This window comes from Hakea prostrata, chromosome 10 (assembly GCF_041222555.1).
Source record: "Hakea prostrata isolate BN-2017 chromosome 10, UWA_Hpros_2, whole genome shotgun sequence".
Classification (NCBI taxonomy): domain Eukaryota; kingdom Viridiplantae; phylum Streptophyta; class Magnoliopsida; order Proteales; family Proteaceae; genus Hakea; species Hakea prostrata.
Genome location: NC_142609.1, coordinates 24,094,797 through 24,113,957, shown reverse-complemented (window position 1 = coordinate 24,113,957; position 19,161 = coordinate 24,094,797). Strand labels below are relative to the sequence as shown.

The 19,161-nt window shown below is 42.3% G+C and overlaps 1 pseudogene; it reads left to right on the top strand.

Annotated features, from left to right (window-relative positions):
• Positions 1–106: 106 nt before the first annotated feature.
• Positions 107–828, top strand: LOC149002328 (2-isopropylmalate synthase 2, chloroplastic pseudogene; annotated as a pseudogene).
• The last annotated feature ends 18,333 nt before the right edge of the window (positions 829–19,161 follow it).

The following is a 19,161-nucleotide window of genomic DNA, read 5'->3' as shown; positions in this document are numbered from 1 at the left end:
GTTGTTGGAAATAGCATCAAGCGCAGAGTTTCTTAGTGTAACTTCTCTATCACCAAATTATACATCATCTGCATTTTGAGTCTTGATTTCAATTCAAACCAGCCAAATGGGAAGCTCTTCTCCATGCCGCCCTATATACATTCCCAACAAAATCTCTGATCCAAACTATGTTCGCATTCTGGACACAACCCTTCGCGATGGTGAACAAGCTCCTGGTGCAGCTATGACTGCCAAGCAAAAGCTTGATATAGCGAAGAATCTTGCAAAGCTCGGTGTCGACATCATAGAAGCAGGGTTTCCTCACTTTCCTGCATCTAGTAAAGATGACTTTGAAGCTGTGAAAACAATTGTAGAGGAAGTTGGAAATGGTGTTGATGAGAATGGGTATGTGCCTGTTATCTGTGGCATGGCCAGATGCACTCGTGCTGATCTCGATACGGCAGGGGAAGCTTTGTAATGGGCCAAGAGACCCAGGGTTTTGACGTTCATAGCGACCAACGAGATACACTCATACACATGAAGTATAAATTGAAGAAAACGAAAGATCAAGTGTTGCAGATTGTGAAGGAGATGGTGAGTTATGCCAAAAGCTTGGGATTTGAAGACATCGAGTTTTTATTTCGACTGTCGGCGATATATCACCGACTTAAGGTTTTATCGGTGTTGCTGGGGGGTGTCGTGTTGCCCCCCAGTGACACGTTGAAATGTCGCCTCGTGTCGGCGATATATCGCCGACACGAGGAACCATGGTCACAATACCATTTGCTCGAGCAAAAATGTGGAGTGTTCTCAAGAGTTTCTTGCGATAACTGCAGCATGACAACTTAGGGGTGTATGGTAACGATTTTGGCACAGTTATTCTGGGCCATTTGCCCGTTTAGGCACAAAAATGACAACAAACTTGTATGGTAAACCAGTCTAAAATAAGTGTGCCGGTTCAGAGAAAGTGTGTCGAATTGAGCATTTGGCACACAAATTCATTGTGTCGAGAAGCTCCAAATTGGAGCTTCTCTGACACACAAGCAATTCTCTATGATTTTGTGAGGCACAAGTGATGCTTGTAATGTTGATCAAGGTTATCGATGTAATTTCACGATAACCCTGAAAGCTCCTCATCTCTCTCAACTCTCTCGACGCTCTTTGGGTTATCATCTCTCTCAACAATCATCTCTCGCAGCCCTAATCGTTAAACAATATTTATTGTCTTTCTCTTGTCTCTCTCGTCTCTCTCAACTCTCTCAACTGTCTCGTCTCTCTCTGTCTCTCTCTCGTCTCTCTACCCATCTCTCGACTCTATTGTCTCTCTGCCCCTCTCTTGTCTCTCTTTGCTTTCTCCCGTCTCGCTCAAGGATATGGGTTGCTGGTGTCACATCCACCCAGTCGGTACCCTACCTGGCATACCCGGGTATGTGATCCATAGTCCCAAGGATCAAGTATTGATGCGTCCAAAATCTGCTCAACCCTTAGATCTCCTGAGAGTGACCTGCAAAATAAAGCGACAGATGTGGCCCGACCACTGGGATCGGGAGTCCACCTCCGAAGGCTAAGTCAGTTGATGAACTTAATCACAAACGGCTCTGCTAGAGCACAGAGGTAAGGAATGAATAACAAGAATATGATTCAGATAGTAAGCATCTGAGTGTTTTCGTCCGTCTCTACCTTGTGGGTAGGTGATGTCTTATATAGAGTGTACCTTCGAATCTCCTTAGTTGAATGTATTTGAGCCTTCTTCGGGTAGTCGTTGGATCTTAACTGATAGATCCGTTGAGTGATAGACTTTTACTAGTTTGGACTAGTAGATGACTCCTAGGATAACCCGACTGTTATTTGATGGTTATCCATATGATAGCGATGATTGACAGCCGCCGAATTATGCTAGCCGTCATTAGGTTGATTAACCTACTCCGAAAGTATCGGATTAGGGCGTGCTTGTGACTGAGTAAGTTTTCTTCCTTAGCAAGCTGTCTCATGGACCCGGCTCGCTCGGAAGCGAGTCGATTCCTTTCGTCCCAACCGGAGTTGAGGGTCGAACCAAGAATGAACCAAGTTCGATCATATTTTATCCGTATCACGAGCCCCCTAGACCAAGCGTTCGGTCGATCCTGAGGGCTTAGTTTTTAACTGGGTTCTTCGTCGAACAATAGTCTTGCATAATCCTCAACCCATTGAATGTCATATCACATTTAATGCGGTTGTGTCGCCTTTTCCTCGAGCATTGTGAGGGTGACGCCACACGTCCTTTACAGCCGAAACTATCGTTGCTCACGCAATCAAAAAGACGGTTTCTGAACGCCTGTTTTGGATTCGTGAATTCAAACTTTCAAACCGTCTTCAAATCTCGGTCGTTGATGCCGAATTCATCTCGATCGTACACATCCTCAAACACTCGTGCGGGTGCTTAAAAGCGGTTCGTTGTCTTCGTAGGTTTCATTCTCCTTGTCTAGAATTTTGAAACCTCGTTGTCTTCTTCGCGCCTTCACGGTCCTCCCGTTCTCGAGCTTTCTGCCTCAGTGATTCAATAAGTTTACTGACTCCCTTGCAAAGTTTACTTCCATCTCCAGGTTTCTTTTTCCTCTAGAAACCACAATCAGACCTTTTAGTAATGGAGGACAGTAGGGTTTCTTTAGAAATTTCCCCTGTGCCTAGTGCCGGTAAAGGCGATAGTGATGATGAGGTCTTTGTTTCTGTCTCCTCTGAGCAGTCGGATAGTGATAAGAAAACCCTAATTGCTCTTTGGCGTGACTTCACGAAGTTAATCAACCAGAGAAAAGTAGAAGAAAAAGCTGAGACTTCTTCTGCCCTTCCTGAGTCTGGACCATCCATGACTCCTAAGGTGACTGTCTTGTCCTCTAGGCAGTCAAAACAACTACCAAGTCCAGCGGTGGACCTGATTATGTTGCTTCCTCCTATAATGAGGAAAATCTCCCTTTAGTCGTCCAGGGTTTTGACTTTCCTTCTTCGTACCATCCTAGGGCTCCCAATTATGATGAGAGAGTTGATTTGACCCTTTCGGGCGAATTTTCCCTGTATATAGATACTCTAGAAAGCGGGGTTCGCTTTCCCTTCTTCAATCCTTTGTTTGCAGCCATTCTGAATCATTGGGACATTTGTCCCGGAATGTTTCTTCCCAATAGCTGGCGTCTCATCGTCAGCTTCTTGGGTTTATGCTTTGAACTTGGTATCACACCTTCTCTTCCTCTTTTTGTACATTTTCATGTTCTTTCTATTTCCCACCCTCCTGGTTGGGTTGTGCTTTCTAAGCGCAACAAAGTTGAGCTTGACTGGACGGGCAGCATTCTTGCCAAAGGAACTTGCCCCTCCAATCATAAAGGATGGCACAAGCGGTATTTTTTCTGCCGAGTGCCTCAATCAGATCTTAACTTCCCGACCGTCTGGAAGCAGTACACTTCGTACTCTAAGGGTAACCGGGTCCTTCCATTATCCAAAGAAGACAAAACGGCCATCGGGAAGATCAAGTCAATTCCATGGTATCAAGAGATACATGGATATGAGATGGAATACAACTCCATCCTTCAGTATTGGGGGTTGGCTCAACGTGAGCTTTCTAACTGCCATGTTTCACTTTCTTGAAAATACTGGTGAATTTTTTCAACTCGACTTTCGTCTTTCTTTGTAGTGCCTCCAAGAATGTTGTGACTGCTGAACAATGGTCTCCTCGAGCTTTGACTGCAGAACAGGTAGCTTCTGCACCACCTCCAGACCCTTCTTACAAGGGTATCAGGAACCTGAAGCCAATGGTTGAGGCTTCGGGGAGAGGGAAAAAAAACCAACGGTGGAAGAGGTAGACCTCCCCTCTCCCATTTGAACCAAAAGGAAGCACGACTTAGCTGCTGAACAAACCATCTCTCTTTTTTTTTTTTTTTTTTAAGGGTTGGCCCTCTACAGTCTTAATAGAAATCAATCTTCTTTTTCTCGAACTCTTCCAATGATTGCCTTAATACTTCCTCATCTCATATCCAAAAAATTGTCTTAAGAACAATATGTGAATGATATAAGTTATCACGTAGATTAACTTGTACCTTAACGGGAGATAACATTCGGGATATCATGGAGATGCGTTCGGGAGAGACGTGTTCGGCCTCTGAGCTTTTTGTGCCATCTGAACTTTTAGCTCCCAACTGCTCCTTCATTTATGACGAAGTCCAAACGTTTCCTTGTATTTGTATACCAATTGCCTTTCCCAAGGAATTGGAAATATTCTATTAGTTAATGCTAGTGCGACGGTTGGTATTTGGCAGTATCCTCGTATCAGGTGCATACTGTTCCACGTGGAAACTTGTTTAACCTTTGAATTTCGAATTTGAAGCGCCGTTATCCCTTGACCGTTGATCCTGCGTTTTTAGGAATTCGAAGCATCTCTTCGATCCTGTCCCTTGATTATCTTGGGCTTTCAACCATCGCATCTCTCTTTGAGGCTTTTTAAGCTCCTTAAGGGTACTTCATCCTTATCTCGCTATCTGCAAGTTATTTCTGTCTGATAGATTTGAAAAACGACATTCCATCTTCCTTTGCTGTATCCGTACTCTTGTCCTCCAACAATATCTTCGATCAGAATCTTAACCAGTAAGTCTTCTGCTCACTCTATGTCACAAATATCTTCTTCTCCCTGAGTAATCTCCACAGTATTCATACTTGGGATTTACTTATTACGGAAGTTCTGAGTGGTTCATGTTCAACAGAGATCTAGGGTTTTCCCTTTTCTGTATGTTGTTGGATTCTCGTACTGACACTGCTTTTTTGTATTTGCAGTGCCTCCCAGAATTAACTTGGACTTTATTAGGGCAAATTCCTGCAAGAAAAATGCCCCAGTACCGACGAAGGTTGCTCCCTCTGAGGTGATTGCCGCTGGTGAATCTTCTAAACGTGAGGAGTCTGCTGTTGGTGAATCTTCAAATCAGATTCCCACAGTTTCTGCTGATGTTTCTCCTACGCTCCCTCTGCCTGAAGAGACCGTTTGGTCTTCCAAGGAGGACGTGGCTCCCTCAGTCGTTGCTTGTACCGTCAACGCCCCTGTTGAAGAGACCTTTCGGTCTTCCATAATGAAGACCCTTCGGGCATTTGAGGAGGATGCGGTCTTGCAGGTGCCGCTCCTATTTCCAACTCTAGAGCTTGTTTGGCATCCTCCTCCTCTCCTTCTCTGGAGCTGGAGGATTTTGCCACCAGGAAGCACCCTAGGTTGGCTGATGATGTATATCATCCTTCTTGGTCGTTGAAGAGGTCTGACTTGGTGACAGGTGATTTTGACAAAGCATTGGAATGGTGCATTGTTGTTCAAATGCCTGCCGAGAACACATCCCTCTCCAAGATCCTAAACAAAGATTTCATGAAATCTCTGGTGATGTATGTTTTTCTTCATTACCTTTTGTTCTAAATACTTTTCTTTTGCTCTTGACTAACTCTAAAGTTATTGCGAAGTCTCACTGGTAAACTTCCACAACCAAGTGGAGGCAACCTTTAGACTCAGTAGGCCGAGTGATGAAGTTTCCAGGCTTCGGGAAGACTCCAAAGCCAAAGACGCTAAGATTGCTCGTCTTGGAAACCGAGCTTGGGAGATTGCACGAGAGAAGAATTCCGAGATCGAACGTCTCCGTTCGGATTTGGATGATGCCAGGGAGAAGATTCGTCTGCTGGAGCGGGAAGTAGGAAAGTCAGGGGCGAAAGGGTCTAAAGCGGTACCCCAAAGGCAAGTTGTTATCCCTTTGCCCGAGTCCTTCCCAATTGATGTTCGCAGGGCTTGCATCTTCAAGTATTTGCACAGTAAGCCTTTTGTTGACATGCTAAACGCTTATAACTTGCAGGCGTACCGGGATGGCGAAAACAAATTATGGGAATCGATATTAAGGAGAAATCCTTATTTCAACACGACTCCCCACCGCACCAATTGTCATCTTGAAGTGTTTGCAAAGCTGGGACTTCCTCTTCCTGCCTGGACCAAGGATGCAACAGACCTTTCACCTCCAGATCCAAATATAATGCATCATCTTGACGATTCTCCTCCCTATTCTCCTCTCAAAGGATTCAGTTATGAAGAGCTTGCCTTGAATGCTGGTTTGATCAAAGATCAAACTTCTCCCGGCCAAGCTGGATAAAGAGTATGGAATTGCAGAGGATTTTGATAACATACGTTTTCCCGACTCTGTTCTTCTTCTTTTTCTTGAATCTGTGTTGCTTCTTGACTCTGTGTTGCCTCTGACAAAGCTGCTTTGATCTTGTTTAACTTCTTAATGATCACCAATGATGACTTTCTTTTTTGACCGAACGAAGATTGTACCCCAACACTTGTTGTCTCATATGTATGTTTGATGTAAAGGTTGGCCCCTTCTGGTCATTTAAAGAAATAAAGAATTAACTTCATCTTTGAACTTTGTCAGTCACTTGAGTCATTGTTGTAGTAGGTCTTAGTTGTTCAAAACAATGCCTTTACTTAGAGTTTTTCGAAGAAATTCAATAAGTTTGAGAAGGAACTCACTGGGTTTTACACCGATGCCTTGTAGAAGGAACTCATTCGGGTTTTAAACCGATGCCTTGTATAAGGAACTCACTCGGGTTTTAAACCGATGCCTTTACTTAAGAGTTTCTGGAAAAATTCAATAAGTCTGAGAAGGAACTCACTCGGGTTTTGAACTGATGCCTTGTAGAAGGAACTCACTCGAGTTTTAAACCAATGCCTTTTGATTTTGTTGCTAGATCCGTTCTTGAGTGTTGTATAATGCCCCCAATCAAAAGACAGTATGTTGAAAACTGATAATTGTATTGATTGAGTTGGAAATTTTTACATCATGAATGAAAATGATAATCTTCAAGGATGATATTTCTTCAGATGCCTGGCATTCCACGAACGATCCAACTCTTTCTGGGTTGTCATGTTCTTCAGCTTATAAGCCCCCGAACCGACTGGTTTAATAACCATATATGGTCCTTCCCATGAAGGGTCCAATTTCCTTTGATGGCATGGATTTGAAGCTAAGGTATTTCTCAATACCAAGTCTCTTGCTATGTACCGACAATTCTTCACTCGGGTATTATAAAGTGACGCTATCCTTCGTTGATAATGTTGAGTTCGTGTTATTGCTTTTGCATGAACTTCATCCAACAAATCAAGGCTATCTAGAAGTCCTTGTCCATTCGCTTTTTCTTCAAACTCTCTGTCCTACAGTGTTCTAGCCATTACTTCCACAAGTGCCATGCTTCAGATCCATAAGCCAGTTTAAAAGGAGATTCTCCTGTGGGTGTCCGAATCGGAGTTCGGTAGGCCCACAGTACATTCTGCAATTCTCGAGCCTTCTCTTTATTCCCTCAAGTAACGTTCGGTTTGTAACCTCTACTTGACCATTGCTTTGGGGGTATGCCACTGATGACATACGATGCTCAATCAAATAAGTCCCACAAAATTGTTCAAATTGTGGACAGTTGAGTTGAGTGCCATGATCTATCACGATTATTTTTGGCATCTCGAACCGATATATGATTGACTCGGGCACGAACTTCTCCACCTTTCTTTCAATGATGGTTGCCAGGGTGCTAGCCTCGACCCACTTGGTGAAGTAGTCGATTGCTACTATAAGATACTCTCTTCCGCCTGACGCCTTGGTGAATTTTCCCATGATATCGATTCCCCACATCGCAAAAGGGATGGGATCTAAAATCGAAGTCATGGTTTCAGCTGGGCATTTAGATACCGTAGCATGGATTTGACAATTGCTACACCGATGAACATATTCCATAGCAGCCTGCTGGAGCTTAGGCCAATACAACCCATACCTCAAAATTTTGTGTGCCAGGGCCCGACCGCCCATATGAGCGCCACAAATTCCTTCATGCACTTCAGCCAGAGCTAATTCCGCTCCTTCGGGATCCAAGCATCTCAAAAGGGGTCCAGAATAAGATCTTCTGTACAGCCTTCCATTCTGCATAATGAATTGCGCTGATTGTACTTTGATTAATCTTGCCTCTTGCGGATCTTCTGGTAGTTTATCATCTCTCAGATATTCTACTATTGGATCCATCCAGCAGCGCTCCGCTTCAATATAGGAAATTTCCTTCTCGTGATAACTTGGAAATGTTATCTCCTCTATGTAGACCGAAGGGTCTAAATTCTTTTTGTAACATCCAGCCCAAACCTAGCCCGGACACCCTTTTTATTTTGGGATAAAGAAAGACTTGTTTGATATTAGACCTTAAAGTTGGACTTTAGTTTCAATATTATTATCTTTGAAAACCTTAGGAAGCCATGTCAGACCTTTCCCTTAGGGTAGATTTGTAATGTTTGGCCTTATCCTACCTTGGCCCGGCCCGGGACTTGTTATGTTTGTAGGTCCGAAAACCCGAAGTGGGGGAAATGAGACTTGTGAGCCCTTTTGGTTTATGTTTTGGTGTCGGAACCCAAGCCCGTGGACATTGACGATGATGCCCCTCACTTGAGGGCATTGTCAGTGTTAGTTTTGAATCTGCGCACCGAAGAGGGGTGAATTAGTTGAAATACCAAATGAACTCCTGTGCTCAATCAAAATATATTTCCTGAAACTAGACTTCTTGATGGACTTGTAGGAGAAAACCCCACTCCATTTGACCCCATATAGCCCTCCAAATCCCTATCCGAAGTTGCTGAACTATGTCTGGCAAATCCTGCTTGCGCATCGAAGAAGGTGAGCTTAGTTGGTGGACCTAATGACCTCCCATTCTTGATCCAAAGGTATTTCTGGAAACTAGACTTCTTGATTGACTTGTAGGAGAAAACCTCACTCAATTTGACCTTGTATAGCCTTCTGAATCCCTGTTCGAAGTTGCTGAACTATTTCTGGATTTTCTGCTGAAACCTGTTTACTGTTTTGGTCGATGGTTTTGGTCGATACCATCAACCAAGGACCATCGACCAAAGTTGCCCAGAATCAAGAAAAAGATGCTTTTTGGATATTCCTTCATCTATTTAAGTGAAACCTCGAACCTAGAACAATATTTCACTCATTTCAACACCTGAGAACATGGGAAGGCTCCTCTTATGCTCCTCCTTAGCTTGGGTGATGATCTTCTACAATAATCATTGTCTCTTTTCTCCAACTACCATCTTCTAAGGTATGATTCTCTCTCTTGCTCTCTATTCTACTCACTTCCCGTCTTCTTTTACTGATGAGACCATGGCCAAGGTGCTGCAACCTTGCAAACACCTTGCCATGAACGTCTCTTCCCATTTATACTTGATTTTCCTTCATTCTTGCTATGCTTCACTTGCATCTTGATCCTTACATATACATTACCATGATTCCTTGCTTAACAACTTGATTTCTTATACTAAATTGAGATGTGGAGAATAATTAGTCTAATCTCTGGCTTGCAAATGATTGTAATCATGTTCCTAACCTATTCCCCAACTAATTCTCTAGCTTCCCTTTCAATTACATCAATTTCTCATGAATACTAGGATTCTTGTCTTTAGAACATAGGACCTCAATTTGGGGGTTTTCATTTGGACCATTGGATTGTGATAATACTTGCTAGGTAGTGTTCTTACATTGTTATTAATCATCCCTCCAAGTTTCGGATCGATCCGAGCCCCGGAAGACCCATTTCGGACCAAAATCCCCAAAATCCACTATTCTATCCCGAAGACAATTTTGGTCGATCCTTTTGGTCGATACCATTGACCAAGACCATCGACCAAACTTGTTGCTGACAGCAACCTTGCTCCGTTTTGATCCGTTTGACATCCGATCTTCCCGACTTCTTCTCTAACTTATTATTGATGTTTGTTTAGGGTCTTAACAATTCTTTTGGACTAATTCTTGGTATTCTCAATTCATCATCAACTCAACCTAAGGTAAGGATGGTTATCTCCATAAACATATAGATCATCAACTTATGATTTATGTTCTTATTTATGAATAGAATCTCTTGATTTCTTTTAATCGTTATAAGACTGTGATATATGTGTTAGAACAGTAGTATTGAAATCTTTATACTCTTGTCATGTTACATTACTATTCTTGTTTACTTATGTCTATGATGATTCATTTCAATATCATGATTTAACTTGTATTATGAAGATGTATTGGATGCATGAGAAGTGATGAACTTAAATATGTGATTGCCTACGTATAACTTGGGATTGGGGAGTGTCCTATTGACGCTTCTGTCCTTGGGCATTGGAGGGAATAGTATGGGATGTTCTCCGAAGGTGCCTATCGACTCTTTCCCGGGTTATTGGATGACATACATAGGACTGTCTAGTGGTTTGGCTAGGATGTCCCTGTCGTATCAGACCCGAATCGGAAGGGCATTGAGACCGAACGACCCGTGGTAGCAGTGGGGATTTGTGGGCACTCAAGACCGGTAACCAACCCGTGAGAGGTCATAAATCTCATTGTGGGAACCATTTATTGGTAGGGTTGCAAATGGATAGACTTGGGTTCACGGGCGCTCAAGACCGGTAACCAACCCGTGAGAGGACGTGAGAGCTTCCCGTTTACTATTTGTGGATGACCAATAGGGTTGATGAGTCCGTAATCCGGGATTACGCTGACTCTAGTGAGAAGGATACCGGAAAGGATCGCCGGGGGTGAGGAATGGACGTATCTGAATCTGAGTTGATATGACTGAGTAGATGACTTGCATTAGGCTAGGCTTTACTGTGACATGCGCCAATACTTATACCAAATGGTGATGTGAGAGAGTGGTGACTAAATCCCCAACCATGGTTTTTTGAGGACTTTACCGATATTCCCCGGGCATTTCCAAGATATGGAACAGGAGAGTGACAGACGACCCAGAGAAGTATGGTGCTATGACTTAAAGCATGTCTACCTTAGAGACCAGCATTCATAGAGTTAGAACCATACTTGCATCATGTGTTCCATATCATATTGCATCATGTTATGGCTTGTATCATATGGTTTATATTTTATGGAATGACTACCTTGCTGAGTTCTTTTGAACTCACTCCTTTTTGCAACATATTTTGTTAGACTTTTCTACAGGTACTACCACTGTTGACTGTAGCAGTCAACCCTCTGGAGGCCGAGTTGAAGACTTGTATCATACTGGTGGCGATGAACCAGTTGATAAAGACGAGTAGACCGAGATCGGGACTTTTTGTAGTAGTTCAGTTTTATATTGTGTGTTAGGGATGGGATGTCGCCTCATTCCCTTTTTAACCTTTTATTTGAATTGTCGGGACTATAGCTTAGTTGTTTCACTTGTTATTTGGTGAATCGGTTGTAACCTTTACTTTTAGTCGTTTCATCTTCCGCTAATATTATAGGACGGGTTTCCTCCCTCCATTTTACACTTGATTGTTTATACTAATGAAATCCTTTCCGCACTCTGATGTTATTTGTGAATCCTTCTGAGGTACTTTCTCGACTTTTATTATTGAATTATTTGGAAATAAGGAATTGTTCTTGCTTTTGATTATATTATTGTGCTAAGTGACTATGATCGTTCCTAAACTTGATCGGCGGGACAGTAATTCACTCCCCGGGTAATCCAGATAGGGTATCCCCTTGGTGGATTTAGGGTGGGATGTGACACTTTTCTTTGGCATTGGCTAATCGGGATAGCTCATCTACCATTGTATTTTCTTTTCTTGGGATCTGACATATTTTCAGATTCCTGAATTCTTTCTGCAATACTTGCACAATGTCTTGATATTTCTGTAACCGAGGTTCCTTAACACCATACTCCCCCTGTACTTGATTAAGAATAAGCTGTGAGTCACTATAAATAGTTACGTCTGCTATCGCCAATGCTTTTGACAATCTAAGTCCAGCTATAAGGGCCTCGTACTCTGCCTCGTTGTTACTTGCTTCGAATGCAAACCTCAGTGCATACCGAATAATAAATCCTGCCGAACTCTTAAGGAGAATTCCAGCCCCTGCTCCCTGCTTGTTACTCGAACCATCCACATATACCTCCCAAATGGTCAGGATAGTGGGTTCGGCAATTTCTTCTATCAGTGCAGTAGTTTCTACCACAAAGTTGGCTAGTGCTTGGGCTTTGATTGCCGTTCGAGGCTTAAAGCTTACTTGGAACTCACTGAGTTCAACCGACCAAGCCACCATTCTTCCAGACAAATCAGGTTTACGAAGAACTTTACAAAAGGGAAAAGTAGTAAATACCTCAATTGAATGAGCCTGAAAATATGGTCGTAGTTTCCTAGTTGCTATCATAAGAGCTAGAGCCTGCTTCTCGATCTGAGAATACAGTGTCTCCGCATCAAGTAGTACGTGGCTGACATAATAAATTGGCCACTGCTTCTTGTCTTTTTCCCCGAACGAGTCTGCTATGCCGATCGCCGAAGGGGATGCTGCTAAATATAGCTGTAAGATTTCTCCCTTCTCGGGTCCAGACAATAGCGGTGGTCTTCCCAATGTCTCCTTTAGTTCTTTGAAAGCTTTCTGACATTCCTCAGTCCACTTTGCCTCTTTACTGCCCCTCAAATCTTTGAGTGCTTTGAAGAAAGGTAGGCACTTTTCTCCTGATTGTGAGATGAAACGGTTTAATGCGGCTACTCTCTCTGTTAAGCATTGCACATCTCGAACAGTTTTGGGGGCTTCCATATCAATTAAAGCCTATATTTTGGCAGGATTAGCCTCAATACCTCTCTGTGATACCATGAAGCCCAAGAATTTGCCTGACGAAACTCCGAATGCACATTTTTCAGGATTTAGCTTCATTTGGTATTTTCGCAGCACTGAAAATACCTCCGTTAAATCTTCAATATGTTTTGTCCTTGCAATGCTTTTTACCAGCATATCATCAACATAAGCTTCAACGTTTTTCCCGATCAAGTCTTTGAAAATTTTGTTGATGGCCCTCTGGTAAGTAGCCCCTGCATTCTTCAGGCCGAACGAGTATAATAAAAGCTTTCACAATCAGTCATGGAAGCCGTGAACTTTTCGCCCTCCTTGTTCATGAGGATCTGGTTATATCCTGAGTAGGCATCCATGAAACTCAATGTTTCATATCCTGCAGTTGCATCTATCAATAGATCAATCCTAGGCAACGGGTAACAATCCTTAGGGCAAGCCTTGTTGAGATCGGTGTAATCGGTACACATTCTCCACTTTCCATTTGCCTTTTTGACCATTACCACATTGGCCAACCAGATTGGGCATTCAATTGGTTCAATGAAACCAGAACTCTTCAATTTTTCAACTTCGCCCCAAACGGCTTCATATTTTTCCATAGAGAAATTTCTCCTCTTATGAATGATTGGTTTTACCTTTGGATCTATCCAAAGTTTGTGCTCTGCGACATTCCGATCAATTCTTGGCATGTAATCTGCAGACCATGCGAACACATCACTATTTCGTTGAAGAAAAGACTTCAACTCTTCTTTGAATTCTACCAGCTACTCCGATCCGATATAAGTAACTCTTTTTTCATCATCGGGATACAACTGGATTTGCTCAAGTTTCTCTCTTGGCTAGGGCCTTTGCATTTCTGCTTCGTCCCGATCATCTCGTACCTCGATTGGTAGCGCTGTCACCTTTCTTGGGCCCTCCTTGTCTTTTAAATATGCAACGTAACACTGCCGAGAGATTCTCTGGTCAGACGAAACTTGACCAATTCCCATCTCAGTCGGGAATTTTATTTTCAGGTGCTTCGTTGAAACGATAGCACCTAACTTCGACAAAGATGGTATCCCAAGGATGATGTTGTAAGCCAGGAGATCTCGAACTACTAAGAAATTTACCCGAACGGTAGCCTCTTTGGGGAAGCTTCCAATTGACAGGTCCAACTGGATCGATCCTTCCACTATTGCAGACGATCCTGCAAAGCCATATAGATGTGTGGATGATGGCTCCATCAATTCTTCATCCACCTTAAGTTTCGGATAAACTGCATAAGATAATAGGTCTGCAATAGACCCGGTGTCAACTAACACCCTATGTATCTCTCGGCGTGCAATCTCTACCTTGATGACTATGGCATCACCATGAGGTAAAAAAACGCCTCTTTCATCTTCTTCGTCAAAGGTGATCGAACCCTCACCATTTGGCTTTTTACGCTTCTGTGTCTCTCCGGTACCAAGAATTTGGATTTTGCTTTCAGCTTCCGGAGTGATTCAGGCTCGGGACCTCCAAAGATTGTAAGGATCGGTGACCGAGTAGCATCAGTCACCTCCTTACCCTTCTTAGACTTAGGAGCCTCCTTCGATTGGTCCGGGCTAACCGAACTGTCCCATTTTGCACCTGCGTCACGTGGTTCCTCTCATCTTCTGTTGACAAAATTGGACAAGTGTCCCTGGGATATCAATCTTTCAATATCTGCCTTTAAATGTCTGCAATCATTGATATAATGATCGTAATCCTTGTGGAAAAGGCAATACCTTTCTCGATCTTGCTCCCCAGGTTTTGTAGGAAGCTTCAGAGGCCACTTCAAGATATTCCGTTTCTTGATAATGTTTAAAATATCAGTGTTTGTGAAATTTAAAAGTAACCGCAAGCGCACGGTATCGTGTAGCTAACGGGTCGATCTCAAGGAGATATGCCACTTAGAATTCAACTTCTTAATAGTAATGCGAGAGTGGAATGATTCAATTTTTGTTAACTAATTAACTAAACTAAACGATCCTAATCCAAGATATTAAAGAAAAAAAAAGTGCAGAAAATAAATAACAAAGCAATAAACAAAGCAATAAAAGGAAAAGGAAGCCTTAACCAAAGAGAGGCACGATTGTAGGCATCTATGATCAAGGATCCAGGGGAAGGGAGAACAATAAATAAATTCTGAAAGTAAATTGCATAAAGTAAATAACAAAAGTAAATTGCAGAAAGTAAAATGGAAACCTTAACCAAAGAGAGGCACAACTGTAGGCATCTCTGATCAAGGATCCAGGGGAAGGGAGAACAATAAATAAATGCTGAAAGTAAATTGCATAAAGTAAATAACAGAAAGTAAATTGTAGAAAGTAAAATGGAAACCTTAACTAAAGAGAGGCACGACTGTAGGCATCTCTGATCAAGGATCTAGGGGAAGGGAGAACAATAAATAAATGCTGAAAGTAAATTGCAGAAAGTAAAAAGGAAGCCTTAACCAAAGAGACGCACGACTGTAGGCATCTCTGATCAAGGATCCAGGGGATGGGAGAACAGTAAGTAAATGCTAAAAGTAACTCCTAAATTAAGAATATGGAGGGGTAGATAGAAGCGGGAATGGAGGGAGGAGAGAAGATTAATAAAGAAGGTTACTTACTTGCGAATTGAACAAACGATTCGAATCTCAACCAACCCTAACAACCAGATCTAGATCTAGAATGATCTAAATCTGCAATTGCTAGACCCAGAGAAAAATGAATCTAAAAACTTGAACTTGAAACATGAACTTGAATTGCAATACATAAAAAAAATTTAGACCTAAACATTCAATCTAAAAATTAAAATCTCACAAATGCCGCAAGCAAAGAAAACTAAAAAAAGCCTAAATAAACTGAAGAGAGAAGAAAGAATGCTTCTACTAAGCTCTAGAACACGTTCTCCTTTGATGGAGGATGCTCTCCTTTTATAGAGTTTACATGAGATATGAGGCACGGCTGAATTTGAATAAAACTCAAGGTTTCTATCTGACTCAGCCAATTAGGGTTTTGACGTACTAATCGCGCCAACTTAGAGAGATCAGATGCATAATTCCACCGTTGGATTTGAGGTTTAAGTAGTCGTGAAGCTCTCCTCCAAACATCAGCACGATCGGACATCGGATGACTGTTCGATGAAGGGTTTGATCTAAACTGGACAGAGGCATTCAAAAACGGGATTTTTCCTCTTTTTCTTTATGAATATAATTCTTTTTCCTCTTTTTCTTTCTTTAATTAAATCCAAAATAGGAAATAAGATATTGAGGTATGCAAGGACTCTTTTCCATTTGGACTCTCTCAATAATATTTCTGTAGATTTGATTTAAAATCTCAGTAGCAGATCAAATTTGCCTTCTCTATCTCTTCAATATTTCGGAGTTGGCCCATAATCACACATCTCTAGCCCATCATGCTCCAGATCAAGCCCATTTTCGCATTTGAGAATTTGAATGGACTTCTTGATGTGTAAAATAGCATGATTCAAGCCCAAAACTCCAAATATTTGCTTAAATCTTGAAAAGTCCTAAAATCTGCAAAAACAACATAAAACCCAAGGTAACTCCACTCTAAGTGTATAAAATGCATGCTTTATGCCCTAAGATTTCACACATAAATGTGCTCATCAATCAGCCCGAGGAGTATTTAATGGAGTATACTCACTTTTGTCGGGAGATCTCTGACGCCACGCCTGATGAGGCTTTCCAACTCGATCACGAATATTCTGCTTCTACTTCTGCTTGTTCTCAGGAGCCTTCTGTTCTTTTGCAGAGGCTTTATTGTCCCCCTAGCGTGCGTCTAAGATTTATGTGACTTCCGCCTGCTTTTGGCATCTCTGTACCAATTCAGCATAAGTTGTAGGCATATCTTGAAGTAATAACTCCAAGAGTCGTCGATTTGTGAGTCCAGTGAACAAAGTAGTTTTAGCTACTTGCTCATCTAGATTCTCTATTTCCATTGTAACCTTGTTGAATCTTTTCAGGTATTCCCAAATCGATTCACTCTTCCCTTGTCTAATAGTAAACAAGGTTTCCTCGGTCTTCTCGATCTGGATTCCACTCTGGAATGTCCTATGAATTTGCTTGCCAATTCGTCAAAATCCAGGATCCTTCCTGATGGGAGGTTCGAGAACCATTTTTGTGCTGCTCCCGTCAAGGACGAACCAAAGACCCTGCAAAGGATTTCATCAGAATTACCTGCAACTGCCATAGTTTGCTGATAATAACTGATGTGGGCCGTGGGATCTCCAGAGCCATCGAACGTGGAAAAAGTTGGCAAACGGAAATTGTGAGGAAACTGATACTCGCAATGGGCTCGGCAAATGGAGTCTTTCGAATAACCGAATAGATATCATCAGCTATTCTCCCTCTCGCCAATTGTCCGTGCTTTCGATTGATATTGGCCAATTTTTGACCAATATGTGCTGACCAATTCCCATCTACATGATCACTCCCTCGAGCAACACGGATCATTCTCTCGAACAACACGATCATTATCTCGAGGAACATGTTCATTGGTTGGTGAGTGAGTTCGCACTCCTGCACCCAACCTTGTATTTGAATCAGTAGTGCTCCCTTGTGGTTCGTCAAACTGATTGCCTCGCCTAGGGAGATCCTCAGTTCTCCTAGGTACTCAATCGCCTTCTCGGAAGTTCTGATCGACATTCTGTTCATCAATCAGTCTTTGATCCCGCCGTGATGCATGCCTTCCTGGATCACGATGATCGGGTTCTAGCGGTATTACCACTTGTCTAGTTAGCGCATGGAGTGCCTGAGTTACCTCCAGCATCTGGAGTTTCAGTTGATCCAGTTGATACTGTCACATCCACCCAGCCGGTGCCTTATCTGGCATACCCGGGATGTGATCCACAGCTCTGAAGATCCATAGTCCAGGGACCACATCATCCACATCGACGATAACACAATTATGAACAATCAATATTAAACTAACAATTGATAATAATAGAATTCGGAAATGAGATACCAAAGATAATCAGAGTGCTGAAGTAAATATCTTATCAAATAAGTTAAGAAGGCAGTGGGAATCCACTCCTTCAATCAAGCGGAAAGTGAGGTCAAAACTGGTAAATTACAAATCCCAAGTTATGAAAATAAATTTAAAGTTATTACAATTCCTCCAAGTTTAACTGTCACAAAAGAAGGGGGTGGGCAGCTACGCATAAGTCTCCTCCACAATAAATAAATTTTCTTCAAAAGTGAAGGCCATAGAGATCCAACATGGTTGCTCCCAAACTATCCAAGGGCTAACCCTGATACGCCGAAGGATCAGCTTCGGTACCGTCACCGAAGTCTTCATTGTAGCTAGCCTCTGGATAGTAGTATGAGGTATCCGGGTCCGCCTCAGGGAACATACCATCAGAGTAATCACCTATAGAGTAGTCTAGCAAAATATTGCAACAGAAAAGGAATGAGTTCAAAATAACTCAGCAAGGTAGTTATTCCACAACACATAAGCCACAAGATAATCATAAAATGATGCAGATGATATGAGACATATGATGTGATATGATTCTAACTCTAAGTATGCTGGTCATCTAGGGTAGACATGCTTTAAGTCATAGCACCATACTTCTTTAGGTAGTCTTAGTCACTCATCACCGGGGGCAATTGGGTCTTGCATCCCTCTCGGACAAATCCATGGTTGGGGTTTCGGTCACCACTCTCTCACATCACCATTTGGTCCAAGTATTGGCGCATGTCAAGGTAAAGCCTAGCCCAATGCAAGTCATCTACTTAGTCATATCATGCCAGTTCTAGATACGTCCATTCCTTCCCTCTCGGGATCCTTTCCGGTATTCTTCACACTAGAGTCACGGATATTACTCACCGAACTCATCAACCCTATTGGTCATCCACAAATAGTAGACGGGAAACTCTCACGTCCCCCTCACGGATCATTTCACCGGTCTTTAGTGCCCGTGAACCCAAGTCTAGCCATTTGCAACCCTACCAATAAATGGCCCCTTTCGGGTAACCGCAATGCAATTTATGTCCTCTCACGGGGTGGTTACCGGTCTTGAGCGCCCACAAATCCACACTACTACCACAGGTTGTTCGGTCTCAATGCCCTTCCGATTCGGGTCTGATATGATAGGGACATCCTAGCCAAACGCCACTAGACAAGTCCTATGTATGTCATCCGATAACCCGGGAAAGCGTCGATGGACATCTTCGGAGAACATCCCATACTATTCCTTCCGATGTCCAAGGACAGAAGCACCAGTAGGGTACTCCTCAATCCCAAGTTATACTTAAGCAATCACATGCCCAAGTTCATCATATCAATTCACAAGATACAACATCATAGTAAACATTCGATTCATGACATTGACATAATTCATCATATATTGAAATTGATAAACATAATAAGACATTGAAATAGAACTAGTGTAAACACAAAGCTACTGTTGAAAGACATATGTAACAAGTCTAACATGATAAGAATATGAGATAGAGACTATGTTCACTATGTTAGGAATACCAAGTCAAAATTTCATGTCCTATATAATTATATCGATAACTATCCTTACCTTGAATTGGAGAAGAGGATGG